Raw genomic sequence first — 20,700 nt, 5'->3', positions numbered from 1 at the left:
GGACTGCTCTACACCAATGCATCATTTAACACTTAGATCCCTTACATTCCATATTATGTTCCTTGATGCTTTTCACAAATATGTCGGGGCTACACCATAAACCAGCCATGTCCTATTGAGCTTTACTGCTCTTCTGATTTTAGTAGCATCTGCAATATTTATCAGCATCTTACATGTGTTGAGTTTAACTAAATCAATAATTAAAGTATCAAGGGGTAAATGGCTGCAGGATAGAGAGCATGTGGAATTCCTCAACCTTTTAACCACAACACATGGCTTGCTTTTTCGTCTCCTGTAAAGTGTTTCATCAAATATATTCACCTCTTGCCTGTATTTGGAAGGTTTATGCTATGGTCTATTTATGTGAGACATTATCTTAGCCTTCTGCTTTCACTGAATATTGAATGCTGGTTCATATATATTAAGGAACAAATTGTGTTTCCTTCACTAACTTTGTATTTCCAATTCCTTGGCTTGCTTTCTACAATTGATGCTGAAGTTTCTAAGAATACTAAATACCTGTAAAGATACAAAAGTTTTCTCAAGCTGCTAAACAAAGGAGGGGTAGTTGACATGGTACCCTCCAGAGGTTGCTGGACTGCAGCTCTGAACATCTTTGACAACTGGCCTTCCTGGGTAAGGCTAATGGGAGTTGTTGTCCACAATAACTGGAAAATACCATGTTGATTACTCCAGGCATGGAGCATGGACACTGGCTAGCCCAGGACTGAAGGGCTTGCAGGGAGTCTCTGGAAGCAACACTGGAAAGAAAAATATGTAGTAAACTTTATACACAAAGACAAAAGGAGATCCTCCTCCCACCAATATACAATATACAGAAAGAGTCTATGAGGCCCATAAACAACATAAGAAATTACTGTTGCTATTTCCAATAACATTCACTGTACGGTGGTACCTTGGCTTGCAACCATAATCTGTTCTGGAGGTCCGGTTGTAAACCAAAACAGGTTGTAACCCAAGCCGCGCTTTCGCCAATGGGGCCTCCCCCCGAAAAAAAGGGTTGTAATAAAAAAAAGGGTTGTAATCCAAAAAAAGGGACACACACTTCCGGGTTTGACGTGGTTGTAATCCAAAATGATTGCAAACCAAGTTACCACTGTGTATGTATATGTATATGTGTCTGTGTCTGTGTGTGTGTGTGTGTGTGTGTGTGTGTGTGTGTAAAAGCAATCCCACAATATTCTCATCTAAGATTCAGCTTCATAGGGGAATTCTGTATATTCAGTTCATTCAGTGGCCTTTTGACTACAATATGAATCTCTCTCGTATGTGTTTTTATGTAGCATTGTTGCAATTTATATCATACAGTACACGCTTTTATGCATTCCTGTTACTATAGATTGTATTGCTATTTCCAGCAATAACATCCACTGTTTATTATATTCTTCACGGTCCCCATTGACTTTCTGTGTGGTATTTTTGAATAGCTAACTTTATAAAAAGGAGCAAACACTCTGTATGAAGATAGAAAAACCTCAGCTCCCATTGCCCTCCTAGCTAAAGTGCAAGTCCAGCAAAGAGTTACTCTTTCATCATGGTTACAGTTAAGTCTTTGTAACACATGCAATAATGATTAGGAATGGTAAGCATATCTCATTAAAGGAAAAAAAAAATCAAAGGCACACATCCTGACCATTGGACAAGCTTTATAAACATTTGGAGAAGCTTGGTAGTTATCTACTAGGAAGCTAAGATCACGCTCCTTTTTATCATTTTCATCATTCTACTGCCAAGATCACATTGCAATGCCTGCATGTCAAACGATGAAACACTGGGCAATATGGTGCCTCAGTGTTATGACTGCCAAGGGGGAAATTTCATCAACCTGCAACAGTTAGCCATCCCTCTCCTGGCCTTCCCTTTATTGTTCATCCCTTGGAACTAATGGGAACAGCACATGGTGCCATCATCACTTCCAAAGGAAGAAAAGAAGCAAAGACAGTCATTAATAAAACAAACAAAAAACAAGACAAAACAACAACAACCTAGCACCAGTCATTAGAGAAAATAAAAACTGGAGACTTGAAGGCTTTCTTTTCTCATTAGACAGGAGATCTGCAGAAAACTCAGAAAAATCTCGACTCCCCCTCTCTCCTGGAAGAACACAGTTGATGGAGCAAACCATTTTTATGGATGTGAGTTCTATGGGGTGCAATCTTCAAAGAGGATCATGAGCAGCATGACTGCTGCTGCTGCTGCTGTTAGAAACCTGAAGTCACATTGTGAATGTTATGTTGTTTTGCTTTCTTTCTTAATGTTAGTGGTTCGGATTCCCCCCCCCCCCCGAATCATGGAATATGGGTGGGCAACAATGGGCTGTGGGTAGGACCTTGCTCTTCCCCATTTTACTTTATCTGCTGGAAATGACTGGTCTGAAGATGATAACATGGTATTGGACCTGGAGGCAGCTGATCGTAGATAGATAGCTGGATAGGCAGGTAAGTGCAGTAGGCAGGCAGGTACTTCTTTGCATCAGCCACTGGCCTTTGAAATGCGAGTTAGAAGAAACAATACATACTCAAACAACTAAACAGGTAAAATTGCTGAACGAAATTAAAACACCAGTCACTGCAATCTGAGTAAAAATACAAGTGGAAGAACACTACTGAGAAACTAAAATTACCAAGCTCAATTAGAATTTTCAGATTAGCCACCTAATAAACTATAAGTAAGAATGGAGTACGTAATTAACTCTTTAAGTTGCTCACTCTGTACCAAGAGCAAAATGCTGATACATGAACAACAGTTCCAGCACTTCTCTTTCTCTCTATCTGGTATCTGAAGAAGTGTGCATGCACACGAAAGCTTATACCCAGAACAAACTTAGTTGATCTCCAAGGTGCTACTGGACAATTTTTAATTTTATTTATTTATTTTGGCTGCATCAGGCCAGCAGGCTACCTACCTGAATCGCTCTCTCTATGTATGTAGAGTTTTGCAATGGGATTCTCTTACAATGACCTTCCAGCCAGTGGCATAGTGTGTGGGGGGGTACTAAGGGGGCCATTGTCCTGGGTGCGTTTTTTGGAGGTGGCACAACCAGGTGGCCCCACCATCAGAGCCTGGCTTCGGCGTGTGAGGGATCTGTTGAGGCAGCTTCATTGTATCCAACTGCAGCTCCACTCCCAGGTCAGTTCTGACCTGGGGGCGGAGTGGAGAGTTGGCAACAGAGAGCTGCTGCCCCTCTCCTCTACTGGTCTGTGGCAAGCTGCAGTGGGCTTCTTCCATGCCTTGCGCCCCTTGGGGATGCTCCCTGCGAATGCACCCAGGGCAGCAGAAGCAATACGATCCACCACTGCATCCAGTACTGCTGAAGGAATTCCATTCAGTCATGCACATATATGATCAGTAGTGGTGCATTTGGTAGAATGGTGCCACCTTCTCAACACCTGTGTCACAGCTGTTTGCCTGGACTGGGGTGGCAGCAGGGAGGGGCATGTAGCTGCACTTGCTGTATTATCTGATTGACAGCGGCTGTCCCACTTGTGCAACCATGTTGCATTGGCTTCACCATCACCCTACTTTTTATTCAGGAAGCAAGAGCAATAAAATAAAATAAAATAAAATAAAATGCTGCCCTACTTCACCATGCACTGCTACTGTATACAATGGACCCAAAGAGACTGTGAATCATGGGTGACAATGACATTCAAGTATAAGCTAAAGGAAAAAGCATAAGGCATTGTATAATCATTCTATTAATTTCTCTTGATGTCATTGTGTAAGTATCGTCTCAAGGATACATTTAAGTGGGAAAAATCTTATAGCTGTGTTATAGAAATACTGTTTAGGAAGCTGATAACAATATACTTATGCCTGTATCTGCATCACCACCAACAACACAGCACACATTGAAATCAATGAATGCAGTGTGTGTGTGTGTTTGAGTATAACTCCTGTTATCTCTCCCCCTCTAGTTTTCAACCATTTCAAATTCTGACCTTATACTGGTAAATTTAAGGTTACCTCTTTTCATTGTGCTTTCAGGTATTAATTTCCAACCTGTTTCAACTTCAGATCCAGCTTCAGAGACAGAAACTCTTTTTCCTGAAGAACATAACAATGAAAACAACATGTTGAGAGAGACTCCATAGTACCAGATTGCTTTCAAAGCATCTTTCAACGCTGTAAAGTGAGAATTTGCAAAGTAGTTTGATTCTACAACAAGTGGGTCAGGAGCAAACTCTGTTGAATTCATTGGGGCTTATCCTTGGTAAATGAAGTTAGGATTGCAGTCTAAGTCAGCCTCCTCCACCCTGATGCCCTCCAAATGTTTTGAATTACAAGGTCAGTCAAACATCTGGAGGATACCAAGTTTGGGATGTATATCTAAATGTTAGGCAATGTGCACATATATTTAGGTGGCACAAATTATAACAGCTTATTTTGTGTTTATTTAGAAAATAAACCTTGCTTTTTCCTGTAAGACCTATTGCAGTCGTTAAGAGTCGTCAGCAGGCTCATCACAGCTATCTGCCAATCACCCATTCCCACCACCCTTCTGAGTAATACCCCTCCCCACCTTCTCACTATATAGAAGGGTCTGGAAACTTCTGTTTCAGTGTATCTGAAGAAGTGTGCATGCACACGAAAGCTCATACCAAGAACTGACTTAGTTGGTCTTTAAGGTGCTACTGGAAGGAATTTTTTTTGTTTTGACTATGGCAGACCAACACGGCTACCTATCTGTAACTGGAGAGATGTGAGTTGAACACGGCTTGACCACAGGCTATAGGAAGAGCTCGAGCACAAGAAAAACCCAGTAGGGCCAAATCAAAGGTCTATCTAATTCAGCATTCTGACCCCACAGAGGCTAGACAGATGGGAAGTCCAGAAGTAGGAGGTCAGTACAATGTGCTCTTCCTATCGTTCCCCAGCAACTGGCAGTCAAAGACAGGCTATCTTTGACCCTGTAAATAACATACAATCATCGTTAGTAGAAGCCACTGGGCACTTCCAGTGCCCTCCATCACTTCCATAATAGCCTTTCCTTTTTGTCTCCCTCCCCAATAGCTTTCACCATGCAAATGAACTGAAGTGGGATTTTAATCTGTGACTATAATCAGTGAAAGGTTTCATTGCCCCACTCCCAAATGCTGAGCAATTTTAATAATTGGCAATTCAACACAGGCACATTAAAATTAGGGGATCCTACACTTTACATTTGGGCATTCCTTAAGTGGGATCCATGAAGGATAAGGAGCCTGAAGTCAAGAGTGTGATCTTACGGTATTTCCATTGCAATGACTTTATCCCTTAGGCTACCGAGAATAAATTCCCAAGTATGACAGATGGAAGGCAAGCTAGTCATACTGAATATATGTGTTTGATGATGTCAGCAATACAGATTATGGCTTCTATCCAGAATAAAAAAGTGTGATAAAGAGGTTCATTTACAAAGGGAATTCAAGCAAGACCTTCTCAAGTCCACAATCACCTTCTGTCTGAACTGCTTTTCAGTTATACCTAATGCAGTTCATACATTCTTTCTTATTAAGTCACACAGAAAGAGCGAGATATTTTCCCCGCTCTTTTCTCGAAGGGTGCTTAGTTGGAGGTGTAACTGTTGAGAAGGAGCTATTGGGACATTTAAACAAAGCTCAAGAATTCCTGGTCAAAGGTGTCATAAGTTAATGAAAATCACACAGTTGGACAAAATGACTTGGAAATGTGTCCTCGTGAATAGGTTGATAAAAGCCAGCCCTCAAGAGGCTGTTGATGGAATACCTTTTCAAATCACAAAATGTTGTGTTAGAGGCTTCATATTTCTTCTGCTGCTGTCAGCACCACCATTAATGTATTAATGTTCCCATTTTGATAATAGTGTATAGAAATTGTAAAAGGAATTTTGCAGGGATGAATGAATCAGTCTATCACACATCTGTGCAATTTTCAGTTTTAAAAAAGCAAACCCATCCCTTTCCATTTCTATATTAATCTGATTTTTTAAAACAACAACAACAACAACCCACACAAGCATTCATGTTTATATTTAAATAGGAATCCACACAAGCACTCACATTTAAATAGGCATTTCCCCCACCCCACCATATGCATTTCTAAACAAAAATCATCTCAAAATAATAGATTCTTAAAACATGTTACATTTTGTAACGAGGAACTGCATCACAACATTTGGAGAAATGTGATATGCTATGGACAGCTCCTTTCTGACCTACGCTTTATACAGATCAGCTTACAGTGGTACCCCGCAAGACGAACGCCTCGGAAGACGAAAAACTCGCTAGACGAAGGAGTTTTTTTTTCTTAGCCGCTTCGCAAGACGCATTTCCCTATGGGCTTGCTTTGCAAAACGAAGCTTGCCCCGCAAGCTCCGGGGATAGCGGGGAAGCGCAGCGCGTCTTCCCCGCTGTCCCCAGACCCCTTTTGAACCAAGGGGCGGCAACGGGGAGAAGCGATCTTCTCCCCTCCTCCGCCCCTTGCTTTAAAACAGGTCCAGGGACAGAGGGGAAGGCGCGCAGCGCTTCCCCTCTGTCCCCGGACGGTCTCCATAGGAACACATTGATTGATTTTCAATGCATTCCTATGGGAAACTGTGCTTCGCAAGACGAAAAACTCGCAAGAAGAAAAAACTTGCGGAACGAATTAATTTCGTCTTGCGAGGCACCACTGTAATAATGATAATAATTACATTCTCACCCTTCACTATAAGGTCTCAGGATGACTTACAACAATGTAATAATAAAGTAATAGTCAGTTAAAACAATTTACAGTTCGTTAGTATTGGAATTCACAAACAGCAAATTGCTCAAGCGTCATTAGAATTTTGCTGCTTTAACCACAGTCCGATGTTTAGCTGAAACCCACTTTCCTGCACTTTTCACCTAATGGTTTTGGTTAAGTAATCACATTTCATTCCTTTAAACACTACTTTTAATTGCACTAATTTTCTGATAAGTAGCTGCAATGTAATGGTGCCCTTTCCCATTTAAAACCTATTTCTGTGTTGCTTTGGCAGAGACTAGAGGAGTATTTTCTTTTTACCAAATAACCCATTGTTTAATAATAAATAACACTGGACACTCATTAAATATTCACTGCCTTTAAAGCAAGAAATCAAGCATTTCAGAAGAAGACACCAAAAGATATTGTATTCACTGGTATTCCTCAGAGTGATGGAAGACTCTGTCATCCATTGGAGGGCTCCATTTACAGAACAAAAGGGAAACAGATTCTGGCAATTTCCCCTCCAGCTAATGCCCCCCTTCTGCCCCCCCTTCTCCAGAGAGTTGGGGGACCTGTCAGAACTGTGTGGGAGATGACATAAGGGAGGGAAGTTAGCAAGATTTGTCTCCCCCTTCCTTTTAACGAAGGCTTCCTCTAGATAAAAGAGGCTTCTCTCAACACAGGAGACACTACCTGAGCTGGGCCTGTCATGAACTGCACTGAAGAACATGACTCAGGGGCAGATTGATAGGGGCTGTGGAATAAATGTCTCCCATGTGTCTTGAGCCTACACTGGTGGAATAAGTGTTGACTCATCACACAGTTACAGACTCATTACTCAAGTTTTGAATGGCTAGCAGCAGCTGTCTAGCAGAGCTCTAAAGCAAAAAAAGAAAGAAAAAAAGGACCTTCTTGGTGGCTGCTCCCAGACACTGGAATTCTCTCCCTAGAAAAGCTAGACTGGCTCCCTCCTTGCTGTCCTTCTACCCGCAGGTGAAGACCTTCTTGTTCCAACTGCTATTAATGAAAGGGCTGCTGCCACACTGTTTATATTGTACTCATTTGTATGTTCTAAACAGATTTTATATATGTATATAGGTTTCATTCTGTTAACATTTAATTGTTTTTAATTATTGATTTTCCTTTTCCTTCTCTTTTTACTGATTATTGTTTTTCTCTGTAAGCCATATTGAGTCCCATCAGGGGAAAAGTCAGAATATAAATAAATATTTAATAATAAAGTGAGGCCCCATTTACACTGTACATTTAAAGCGCCGTCATGCCACTTTAAACAGTCACAAGATAGTCTTTGAAACTGAAGTTTGCTAAGGGAAATTGATTGGTTGTAAAATCGGTCTAGGAACTGAGCACCCCTTTCTGAAGTTTGTCTTCCTGGTATCTACCACCCACTGTAAACATTTCATGTTTTGACTGAATGATGAACAAAGGCCCTCTTCCAGCCCCAGCTCTCCTTACATTTTTAGTCTTCTACTGGATTATAAGATCGAGGGTGAAATCCAAGACTGTAGGGGTGAGGAAATGATCTCCAATATAATTAGGAGCTGCTTCACTTCTGTGGTCTTCATGAGAATAAGTCACCATGATTCTGACAAGGTGAGAATTGGCTACCTTTCCTTCTTTTATTTGCTATCTGACATGCTGTCTCTTTCCCACCAACTGGGAATGGCCTGCAGTTATTGCTTAGTAGTGAAGTAACACCTGAAAGAGCACCTCAGCATGTCTTTCCATAGCTTCTAAGAGGGCAAACATGCCTTTAAGTGCCCTTACCAAACTCAGCCGTGGTGCTGTTCTTTTTCTTTAACAAACATTATGCACTGGCGCAGCAAGTTTACATTTCCTATTAAGATAGCTGAGAGGAATAAGCCAGCAATCAGTGAACCACACACAAACATTGTGTTGTCTATTGCATTTAGAAGAGCAATGCAGCTTCTCAGATATACAGTCTTAGAGCAATAGTAGCTCTGAGGAAGTTACGGATCCACTCCCCAGTCCTTCTGGAATAAATCTGTCAACACTTGAATCTGAACTCAATCCCCTGAACCTCAAGGAGGTGCCTCTGCCATTAGGCTCTGATTAAAGGATCTCAGTGGATCAGTAAAGCCTTCCAGAGTTTTCTCCAAAGACGTTTCTGCAGCTCAAAACCCTGTTGCATAGAAGGAACCAATGACTGCATAAATTGGCACTGGACCTTTAACTATCCAGACATAGGACAGCACTTTGGTATTAACTTTCTAAGCCAGGCTATAAGATCCATGACTGTCAAAATGTTCCTTCTATCTCAGCTTCAGGGTTGCTAACTATGCTCCTGGGCCCTAGTTCCTGAACTCAGTACCTCTGTCCTAGCCTTGCCTCATTACTAAAAGAGGCTTTGAAACCCTGGGACTACTCATTTCCATATTGTTTCGGCCTCCCTGCAGTTGTGGAAATTCAAATTTATTTGATTGAATGCTGAATATATTGATATGCGAAAGATAGGAGTCTCTCTCATGCGCACACAGACACACACACTCTTCAGAATGGTAATATAACTAGAAACTTGGGGTGCTATCCAGTGTTAGTCATATACAGATTAGGTTTATTGAAATCAATTTACTTAAGTAATTGAGTTCAATGGTTCTATTCTGAGTACAGTAATACCTCGAGTTGAATGTGCTTCCGGTTGAGCGCATTCGAGTTGCACTCTGTGGCAACCCAGAAGTAATGGAGTGCGTTACCTCTGGGTTTCACCACTCGCACATGTGCAGGTGCTCAAAATGACATCATGCGCATGCGTAGAAGTGGCGAAACGCGACCCGCGCACATGCAGACGCACCGTCGCGTCTTGCATTCTATTCGGGATGCAAACGGGGCTCCGGAACAGATCTTGTTCGCATCCCGAGGTACCACTGTACAACTTTCCTGAATATTACTTTTTTCAATTGTCCACACCTGCTTTATCTGTAAATACTTCTGTATTTTTACATATAAAAACCATACCTAATTTCTTTTTGTTAATAGGCTTCCAAATATTAGCCCTGAAAGTGTTGGAATGTTAAATTTTGAACAGATCTTGTGGCAGAACTCTGAAAGCAGTGGTTCAAAATGACACCAGGGGAAGTTGATGCTGCTCTTGGAGATTTTGATTAAAGAATCAGATTCAATTTTTAGAAACTTATGTGTCTTGGTGTGTATAACTCACAGAAGTTGAAACAGCAAGAAGATAAACTGGAGAGCTCAATCGCTCTGTGATATCTTATCATAGCCAGCAGCATTATTAATGTCCCTCAAATTAAGTGATTTAGGAAACCTACAATTGCATTTCAGCTGGAAAATTTGACCAAAGAAATCAGACTTCTCAAGGACCCTTGAGTGCCTTTGAATATTATTGCTATCAATCAACTTTCTGACAGTTTGCATATTAGTGTCAAATTTTAGTTACCAACAGCATCACATTTTAAAAACTGAAAGACACTATGGTTTCTATTTCTTTTGATGGACAGGATCTTAGCAAGGATATTTCTACCCCAACACAAAAAATGTTTTCTATCTTTTTTTAAAAGAAGAAGAAGAAGCAGCAGCAGCAATATCCCAATTCCAGCCATGCTTCATTTTTTGTAGCAGTGTGGTCAAAGAGGGTAGACTGTCAGTCATGGATATAAGAAACCGAGTTTCATATCTCATAAGCACAGTGACCCATAACAGATATTGGCAAATGACTATCCATTAATTTGGACATTTACACCATACCCTTGAAATAACTTTCACAAAGTGGCTTGCAACAAAATAAAACTCACAAAATTAATGCAGTAATAAGACAATCAAGCAGCAGATAAAATCAGTATATCAACCGTTAAGAATAAAATGTCTTTGAGACCACAGGTCCCAAAACCCTGAGCAACAAGTCTAGACAATCCCTTTTCATCACAATAGTGACTCAAGGTACTCACCAGGAACCCAGGAGGGCATTAAATTTTAGTCAATTTACATGACATAATTAATTTAGGACTACACCAAACAAGACTTAGTAGCATACAACCCACTGAAATTAATAGACATGACACTATTTCAATGAATCTCCTCCAAGTAGAAATTAGATGGGTGCAACTTTCCATTTGTAAATCTATGTTCCCACAATATTCTGCCACTGTGACCACCCTGCCTAATTATTCAGTGCCACTCAATATAAAATTCTTGTCCCATTGAATTAGTATGGTGTAGTGAATTAGTATGGTTATGTCCATGAGCCGAACATTCCATAGATGCTGTACCTACTTTACCACTGTTGGATGGATGGATAGGTAAGTACCATGAAGAGGGCCAATGAAGGAATGGCTTGGATTCTTATAGCTCTTTTGGCCCTGCCACATTTGCCAGCTTGTGTACAGATGAAACATGACTTCCACATGGTTTCAGATGCCCCTCCAGCATGGACACAAGTCCATCCCGACCTGATGCTCTTGCTTAACTGACTACTGACAACTTTGTTGAGCAAACTGAATAAAGGAAACCACCAAGGTTGAAAAGGAGGACTTGCTATAGGCTATTTGTTTTCTACAATGTACTTCTAGGTGCCAGTAACTTGACACTGTCTACAAATAACTATTGGGGGTTTCAAAATGAAAGAGCAAGTGTCAGAATAACCTGTATCAGTACTGAAGCAACACGCATATATTTAATACCAAATTGTACAACTCTTAAAAGTGATCTACAGATGTCTCTGTCCAGTTGGAAAATATTGGCTCTCGGTCTTTAACCAGTTTATTGCTAGCTTGGAAAATTACTGGCAATGGACTCATCTGTCTCCTTCTGTCGGAGAAGGTCTATTTATAATTACGGACTCATGGCCTTTAGTGGATGAAATATTCATGTAAACTCAACTGCCAAACTGCACTTAACAGCACTGTAAACTGCAAGCATTACCATATTAAAAGTGATTCAGCAACGCGCCCCATGCCAACTTCATAAAACTATCACTTTCAATGTTGTTTAGGAACACTAATTCTAACAACTCTTCAACAGAAAGACCACCAAAATATGTTTATTCATCCTGATATATTTGGTGACACTAGAGTTTAAATGGGAAAGAAAAGGTTGACGCCAAGCATATCACTTCCAAGTCATGAAAAGCAATAAGGGGAAAGCTGTTCTATATGGGGAGGACATCCCTCTCTTCAATTGCCCCTCAATGTAATACTATATCTTCTTTGTTTATTTTTGAAGAGTTCTCTACTTGGCAGACATATGATAAGAATCGCTTGCCATTTTCTATGCACAATAAATTTAGACAATGTGGATCATCCAGGAGATATATCTACAATGTGTTGTTTACACGAAGCATTCATAAATCTGTATTTAGTCCACATGTCAACTGTCAAGATCTGCTATCTCTCTGAAAACCAACTAGGTATAGAGAAAATGGGTGAAAAGAGTGACATATCTGATGCCAGCTGAGCCTGCAGTGGAGGCATGTAAATAAGGATGAATGGCGCACTGACCCAGCAACCTTAGTCTGCCCTCAACCAGCACCTACCTGCTTACTTATGTCCAGCTCAGGGGGTGGCTTTGGCTGTTAGGTTCCTCCTCCTTAGTCTTGATGTTTCCCTTGTAGAAATAATTCGGGAGGTGGATGGAAACAAAACCAGAAATAGTCGGCTCTTCTTGTCATTGGCTCTTGGCTCTGTCTCTCACTGGCTCTGGCTCCACCTACTCTTGGCCTCTCTGGCTTCTGCCCTACCAGACCCAATGGTCACCAACCACCGGTGTGTGCTCTATCCTGGGTTCTTTGTGTCAAGCAATACTGCCTTGCAGACTCAGGCTGTCATCCTACATACCAAGGCTAGGGAAACTTTATTCAGCCTGCGGTTCACAATATCATGTTCAAAACATTGGAATGGTTTTTGAACCTCCAGAATTACCATTTTTTGCTACCGTATCCAACAGTGGGATTTGTTTCTGAAGGTCCTTGTGATTTTTATTTTTTGTCAAGGAGCTGCACAATTGAATTATTGTGCAGGCGTAGAGGCAGCTTGCACCATAGGGAAGGTTGATAGCTTTGTGTGTTATCCCAGGTCCCAGTTCAATCCCCAGCATATTGAAATAGGACTGGGAGAGATCCCTGTCTGAAAAGCTGGATAGGCACTGCTGGTTAGTGTAAATAATACTGGGCTAGATGCAGAGCCATAGCTAGGTGATCTTGTGCCCCTGGCAGAACCGTCCAGACTGTGCCACCTAGCCATGGACAAATTAGCTCTTCTTTGTGCCTCTCCTCCAACCCGACCCCCAATTCAATTCACCCTCTATTTAAAACCATTTCTTATGAGGCAATAATCAATATTTATATTTATGGACATATTTTGAGCCGATTTTGCACCCCCCCCAATCTCCTGTGCCTGGCAGGGGCCCACCTCGACACCCCCTAGCTACATCCTTGGTTAGATGGATCCAGTTTGTCTCTGAATACCTGTTGCTCTGGATGACTACTGTGGTGCTCAGACCCTGCTTTTGGGACTCCAACGTTTCTGGTGCCTGTATTGCTTAGGCAAGCCTATTCAGGCACATAGGTGCTGATGTTTTAATCTCTTTTTAGTCTACTGTTAATTTTAATGATCTTTTAAACATATTAGTTATTTGTTTAAACCTTTTTTATTGACAATTTTAATATTTGTGGTAAATAGGTTATGTTAATTAATTTAAAAACCACACACAGAGACACAAAAAAGTTTCTGGAGAACACATGGGGAGGAGCTGGATGTGGGCACCCCGCAGGTATGTTTGGCCATTGTGAGAATAAGATGCTGGATTAGATGAGCCTTTGGCATCATTTAGCAGGGCTTTCTTTACATTGTTAACCTCAAAAGGAGACACTAGGGATTGAACCTTGACCTTTGATATCCAGTGCATGCACTCTAACACTGAGTTTTTGCAGCATGGACTGGATATGGGTGCAAGTATATTTTCCCTTGTGCAGCTAATAGGAGCTTGAGGAGAGATAATTCACAATGGTGAGTAAGCATCAAGAAAAAATTAGATTGTCTTCTCACTATATAGGTGTGATGGCCTGGGATTCCGATTCAGAGGCTGAACCAGAGGAATCCCAGCCTGCACAGGCGTCCCCGCCTCCAGGGCCGGCTGAACTGGGGCAAGGCCTAGATTCTGAGGAGCCTGCACCTGTGTCAGATCCTCAGGAGCAGGCACCAGGTGAAACCATTCTGGCCCCAGAGGTGCTTGAGGACTCAGTGTCTACAGGTGAGCCTCCTCCGGGGCCCAGTAACCCTTCGGCCTCTCCTGAACTGCAGAGGCTTAGGGCAGAGAGGCGAAGGGAACTGGTTGCTCCCAGGAGGAGTGCTCGCCTTAAGGCCAGGAGAGGCGGGGCTCCTGGGGGCCGGGACCGCCCCTGGCCTTAGAAGAAGATAAAAGTCAGTCAGCCCGGTCCGAGGTTGCGGGAGCAACGTCGTTGTTGGCTTCAGACCTTCCAGTGTTCCTGTTCCCTGCCCGGCCTCCTGCTTCCGACCTTCCAGCGTTCCTGTTCCCCGCCTGGCTACCTGTTTCGGACCTCGCCTCTCATCTTGTGAACTCTGCCTACGGTAACGGTACTGAAATATACTCAGAGTCGCAGTGATTTCATGCTCTTTATTCAGCTCATAGTGGTGAGGAGGAATGAATGAATGTCCCCTCAAAGTATCTGCTTTATATACATTATTTACACAATGGGCTGCACATGATTGGCTAATTCTGGAATTCTACTGTAAGCCAATCAGGTTGTGGATTCACTTCTATCTGGAGCATGATTGGGTGGTTCCTGCCAACCAATCATATTGCTGCATTGTTCTAGGACCAATCAGACTGCTGCATTCTGAATCCTATTGTTCTAGGACCAATCAGACTGCTGCAATTTGGATCCTATTGTTCTAGGACCAATCAGACTGCTGCAGTTTGGATCCTATTTAACTCAGTACATAACACCCCTCCCCTCTAAGTTGCAGTCCTGCCCGGGAGGTCGCATTCATAGTCCTCAAGGTACGCCCGTGGCCTACGTGTGCGTTGCGGCCTGGGGTTTTCCCTGGTCTGGGGTTCAGGTTCTGGCTCGTGTTCCAAGGATGCTGGCTGTGATGGGCCTGTTTGGTCTGGCGCAACCGGCTCGCTCAGTCATGGTTCTGGCTCCGGTGTCCTTTCGGCCTCGCAGGTCCTCTCTGTATTTACTGATTCTGCCTCTCCTGCTGCCCCCTCCTGCTCTATGGGCCTCACTGCCCCGCTGTTCCCTTGGGACTCCTCTGACCTTTCCTCCTCCTGGTTTTCTCCCGGGAATCGTCGCCGTATCTGGTCGCAGTGGCGGCGCCAGCATTGCCCCCCATCCGTTAGCACCTCGTACGACACGGGGCCAGTGACCCTGGTGACTGTGGCAGGTACCCATGCTGGGCCTGCCCCAAAATTCTTTGCGTACACTGGGTCCTGGGCCTTGAAGGTCCGGGGGTTCCTGCCTTCCCCCACCACTACCTCATCCTGAGCTCTATCGGAGTGAAGGCGGTCCAATCTGATTGCAAGGCGCCGACCCATTAGTAGTTCAGCGGGGCTCCGGCCAGTTGTTGAGCTGGGGGTGCTGTGCTGTGCTAGGAGGAATGTGGCAAGGCGGTACTCCCAATCCCCTTGCGTCATGCGGCGAAGGGTGTCCTTGGTGGTCCGCACCATGCGTTCTGCTTGGCCATTGGTGGCAGGGTGGAATGGCGCCGAACGGATGTGGCAGATGGCATTCTGCGCTGTGAAGGTTTGGAATTCTCCTGATGTAAATGCAGTCCCATTGTCTGAGACGAGAGTGTCAGGGAGCCCGTGGGTTGCAAAGAGCCTGCGTAGTACCTGGATGGCTGCGGATGTAGAAGTGGACGGTACCAGTGCAACTTCCAGCCATTTGGTGTAGGAGTCCACCACTATGAAGAATGTTTTCCCCTGAAAGGGGCCAGCGAAGTCCACATGCAGGCGTGACCATGGTGCTCGGGCGGACTCCCAGGACTGGACTGGGGCCCTTGGGGGATCTGGGCAGGATTCTTGGCAGGCCTGGCAGTGTTTGACCCAGGCCTCTATCTCTCCGTCGATCCCTGGCCACCACACATAACTCCTGGCCAGGGCCTTCATTCTTACTACCCCTGGGTGTGTCTCATGTAGGGCTGTGAGGACCCTTTTGCGGAGGGGCTGGGGAACAACAACCCTGCTTCCCCATAACAGGCACCCCTTGTGGGCCGGCAGTTCATGTTTGCGGGTTGTGTAGCCAGCGAATTCTGGCCCAGGACTGCTGCTGGGCCATCCCCTCCACACCCAGTCCAGGACCCGGGAGATGACCCTATCTTTCTTGGAATGGTGTGCAACTTCTTGTGCCTGAATGGGGCGGTCAGGAAGCAGCTCCAGGCTCATAACGTCTTGTGCAGGTGCTGGGTCGGGGCCTGTTTCTGGTAGTGGTAGCCTGCTGGGGGCGTCCGCATGGCCCATCGCCTTCCCCGGGCGGTGAATCAGTGCATACTGGTAGCTGGCAAGGAAAATTGACCACCTGAGGACACGAGGAGACAGCACTTGGGGGGTCTGCTTTTTGGGAGCAAAAAAGCCAAGCAATGGCTTGTGGTCAGTCACCACAGTGAAGGGCCGCCCGAACAAGAAATCATGGAATTTTTTTACTCCTTTCACGATTGCGAGCCCCTCCTTGTCTATTTGCGAGTAGTTCCACTCAGTTGCGTTGAGTGTCTGGGAAAAGTATGCTACCAGTACCTCTCTCCCATCCGGGAGTTGGTGTCCCAGGACAGCGCCAATGCCATAGGGCGAGGCGTCGCATGCTAGCACCACCGGCAGCCTCTCGTCGAAGTGTGCCAAGACCGAGTTTGAGACAAGCAGGTCCTTGACTGCCTGGAATGCAGCCTCCTGGCACTGGCCCCACACCCAAGGGGCCCGCTTGTCCAGGAGTCTGTGTAGGGGCTCCGCTACTGCCGCCTTGTGGGGAAGGAAGGAATGGTAAAAGTTCAATAGTCCCAAGAAGGCCTGAAGTTCAGTCTTGTTCTTGGGCGCTGGGGCATCACAAATGGCCCGTACCTTGTCCCCAGTTGGGTGGACCCCTTCTGCGTCCACCATAAATCCCAGAAAGTCCACCTGAGGCACTCCTAGTAGACATTTTTCCCACTTCACCTTGAGACCCGCCATCTGGAAACGGTGCAGAACGGTGCGGAGGCGGTCCTCAAACTCCTCTGGTGTGGGCCCGGCAATCAACACATCATCGAAGAAGGGGCTGACGCCAGGAATCCCTTTAAGGAGCGAGTCCATTAGATTCTGGAATATGCCTGGTGCCACACTGACACCGAATTGCAGCCGCTTTACCCTGAACGCTCCTCTGTGCGTCACAATTATCTGTGCCTCTGCTGTGGCCTCATCTACTGGAAGCTGTTGATATGCTTGGGCCAAGTCCAGCTTGCCAAAAATTTTCGACCCAGCCAGGGTGGCAAGGACATGGCTGACCACTGGCACTGGGTATGCATGGGCCGTGAGGGCCTTGTTTATGGTACATTTGTAGTCTGCGCAGATGCGGACTGAACCATTAGGCTTGACGGGTGTGACGATTGGGGTTTCCCAGGGGGCATTAGGCACCGGCTCCAGCACTCCTTGCTCCACAAGCCGGTCCAATTCCTCGTCTATACGGGGTTTCAGGGTGAACAGGACCCGGCGGGCCTTTAGCCTGACCGGTCGTACTGCGGGGTCAAGCTGTAGAGCAATGGGGGGCCCGTATACTGTCCCAATTTCCCATCGAAAACCTCTGGAAATTCCTTGCATATGGCATCCACGTCCACTTGTAAGGTAGTGTGGTTCACCCCGGTGATGGCTTGCCCCAGTGGTCCAAACCATGCCAATCCCAGTAAGCTAATGTAGGGGCCATTGACCACAAGCAAGTCCAGTTGCCGCGTCCGCCCTCGGTATTGCACCCTGAAGGTCCCCACCCCCATTGTGGGGACCTTACGTTTCTGGAAGTCCCGGAGGGTGAATGGGGCCGGCCTGAGTTTGGGACCCCCAGTAGGACACAGTTTCCTTAAGGTCCTTGCCGAGATTATGGATAGATTTGAACCCGTGTCAAGCTCCATGCGGCATGGGGCCCCCTCTATCCGTACCTCTACATAAATTTTCTCTATGTTGGGGTAGGGCAACTGGTATACCTGGACGTCCGTGAGCTCCGTCGAGTTGCCTTGGTGCATTGGGCCCCGGGACCTGGGGCTCTTGGATTGGTCATCTGATGCCTGGCGTCGGGTGGGCCGAGCCCGACACACCCGGGCGATGTGTCCCAATTTTCTGCACTGCCTTCCACGTTGCGGAAATGGCAGGTCCTCCTCTCGTGACTTTCCCCGCAGCTTGCGCAGTTCCCTCCTTCTCGTCGAGGCAGCTGTGGTATGTGGGCTGCTTGAGTGTGCTGCTGTACTCGGTGCACTTCCTCCCTGTCAGATCCTGAGTCGTCGGTGAGGTCTTCGTGGTGAACCCTCGGTTGGGATGGCAGGCTCGGCCGTGCCTCTTGTGTCGACCTCTTGGCAGCTTCCGTTGCCAGGGCCTCCTCCAGAGCGACCTGGAACGTTAGGTCCTTCTTAGCGTAGAGGCGTCGTTGCAGCTTCTCATCCTTCAGGCCACTGACGAGGCGGTCCCGAAGCATGTTCTCCAGCTCTGAGAAGTTGCAGAACCGGGCGGCTTGGCGGAGAGAGGTCACAAACCCAGTTATGGTTTCCCCAGGGGCTTGCCGCTTTGCGTAGAAGGCATTTCGACGAGCCACCACTGAGGGCTGTGGCGAAAAGTGCCCCTTAAGCTGTTCCATTATTGTTTTGTATGGAACAGTAGCGACGTCTTCAGGCGCAAGGAGAGCCCGGGCGATTTCAAATGTCTCCTCTCCGCAGACGCTGAAGAATATCGCCCTCTTCTTGGCGTCTTCTTCATCGGTGACCCCTTTGGCTTCTAGGAGGAAGGTAAAATGGGAGGCGTACGCTTCCCAGTCTCCCGTTGCTGGGTTGAACGGCGAGAAGCTGCTGTCGGTTGCCATTCTGAGTTCCTTGTGTCCCGGAGCTGAAGCCTGGATACATGGTGCGAGGCAGCGGCGCGGCAGGCGGCGGTGCTGCGGTGCTGCGGTGCTGTGTGTGGCAGTCAGCTCAGCGGGATCCCACCTTCGTCGCCAGTGAAATATACTCAGAGTCGCAGTGATTTCATGCTCTTTATTCAGCTCATAGTGGTGAGGAGGAATGACTGAATGTCCCCTCAAAGTATCTGCTTTATATACATTATTTACACAATGGGCTGCACATGATTGGCTAATTCTGGAATTCTACTGTAAGCCAATCAGGTTGTGGATTCACTTCTATCTGGAGCATGATTGGGTGGTTCCTGCCAACCAATCATATTGCTGCATTGTTCTAGGACCAATCAGACTGCTGCATTCTGAATCCTATTGTTCTAGGACCAATCAGACTGCTGCAATTTGGATCCTATTGTTCTAGGACCAATCAGACTGCTGCAGTTTGGATCCTATTTAACTCAGTACATAACAGGTACCTTCCCCCCGGAACCAGCACAATAGGATTTTGGGGCTTTCAGATTTCAGTGTTCCCCCGTGCAATGCCAAAATTCAGCAACCCTCACCTCTTGCCTTCCAGTCCACATCATTGTTGTGGTATACCCTGTGGCACCCTCTTGGCTTGGCTGGTGAACCTGTTGTGCTCCCCTAAATCTGCCTCTGTCCTCTACTTCAGATTATATCTAAATCAGGGATCCTCATGGCTGCCTTTGGAATAAGTAAATTAAATGTACTGTTTCGCTGGGCCCATAGTTCTTGCCCTGTTTTTGGTGCTACTGTTAAAACTTCTATGCTTTGTTTTGGGGTGCATTGCCCTTGTGCACTGTTGATGTCCATATGCGCAGGCATAATCAGAAACGTTTTCTCCAGGGTTGTTGCTTGAGTTTATTATTTCTGTGTGATGCAAGACCACTTCCAGCATCAAAGTTGTATGCCAAATAATTCCTTTGAGTGTCATCATGACTTTAATTTAATCACAGCAGTAATTGATTCGGATAGTAATCTTCATGTTCTTATCACTTAGCTGTTTTGGAGAAGCTCAGAAGGAACCCTTCCTGGCTTGTGACAATGAAACAAAAACACGCTCTGCTCTTAAATACCACATTCTGTTTCAGATGTTCCTGTGTTATTGGCATATTATGAGGCTCTGGAGTTGACTGCAGATGGCATTAAAAGTTGCCAAAAACCCATGACAATGAAAAAGAACCCTAGTTCAAAACTTTAAATGAACCTGCTCTGTTGTTCCATAAAGCTAGTTCGTGCAGCAGGGTCAAAAAGCGATAGCATTCCCACAGAAAAGTATTTTCATGTGATGGAGAACCGCTATCCATGATGAAAGATTTTGAGAACAAGCCTATCTTTTGATAATTGCAGTTCATGAAAATGGCAAAAATAGCAAAAAGAAAATGAAACATATTTCAGATGCTGTTTATCTATAAATCTATAAATCTGTACTTACATATTTAGTTTGCATGCCAACTGTCACTGTATGCTGAATCTCCAAAATACAGGTGAAATAGTTGAATTGTGCATTGTGGAGAACAATGCAGTTATATTGATCCATCTATTAAAAAAATAATGTATTGCCCACCTTGCCTAGCAAGGACTGAAGAACAGGTCCCTCTGGCAAAACAATAATAGTTGTAAAAATAGTACTGAAATTTGGGAGGCTTCATACCAAGGAGTGACCATGCCTGTAAATTATATCTCTCTGTGTGTGTGATATAGAAAGACATTTCCTTTAAAAAAAAATCCTGATCAAAATCTATAGGTGACTGGCACAGAAATCACCCAAAATACGTCTGTCTGCAATATGGCAGGCTTAATCCACTCTGGGGTGGCAAATTTCACCCACTTCTGTCAATAAGAGAAAAAGCTATAGCCATTATTGAGTCCCTATATTAGTAAACAATGGAAACAGA

The 20,700-nt window shown here is 45.0% G+C and overlaps 1 long non-coding RNA gene across 1 annotated transcript in view; it reads right to left on the bottom strand.

The window, feature by feature from the left end:
* Window positions 1–3,986: 3,986 nt before the first annotated feature.
* The window catches only part of LOC310836861, a 193,117-nt gene continuing 176,403 nt past the window's right edge, over window positions 3,987–20,700 (bottom strand). Inside the window, exon 3 of the long non-coding RNA XR_014560275.1 lies at window positions 3,987–4,068. This is a non-coding gene — a long non-coding RNA (uncharacterized lncRNA). The remainder of the gene's footprint in view (window positions 4,069–20,700) is intronic.

Source organism: Podarcis gaigeae, assembly GCF_964106915.1.
Source record: "Podarcis gaigeae genome assembly, chromosome: Z".
Taxonomy (NCBI): Eukaryota; Metazoa; Chordata; class Lepidosauria; order Squamata; family Lacertidae; genus Podarcis; species Podarcis gaigeae.
This window is presented reverse-complemented; position numbering and strand designations above follow the sequence as displayed.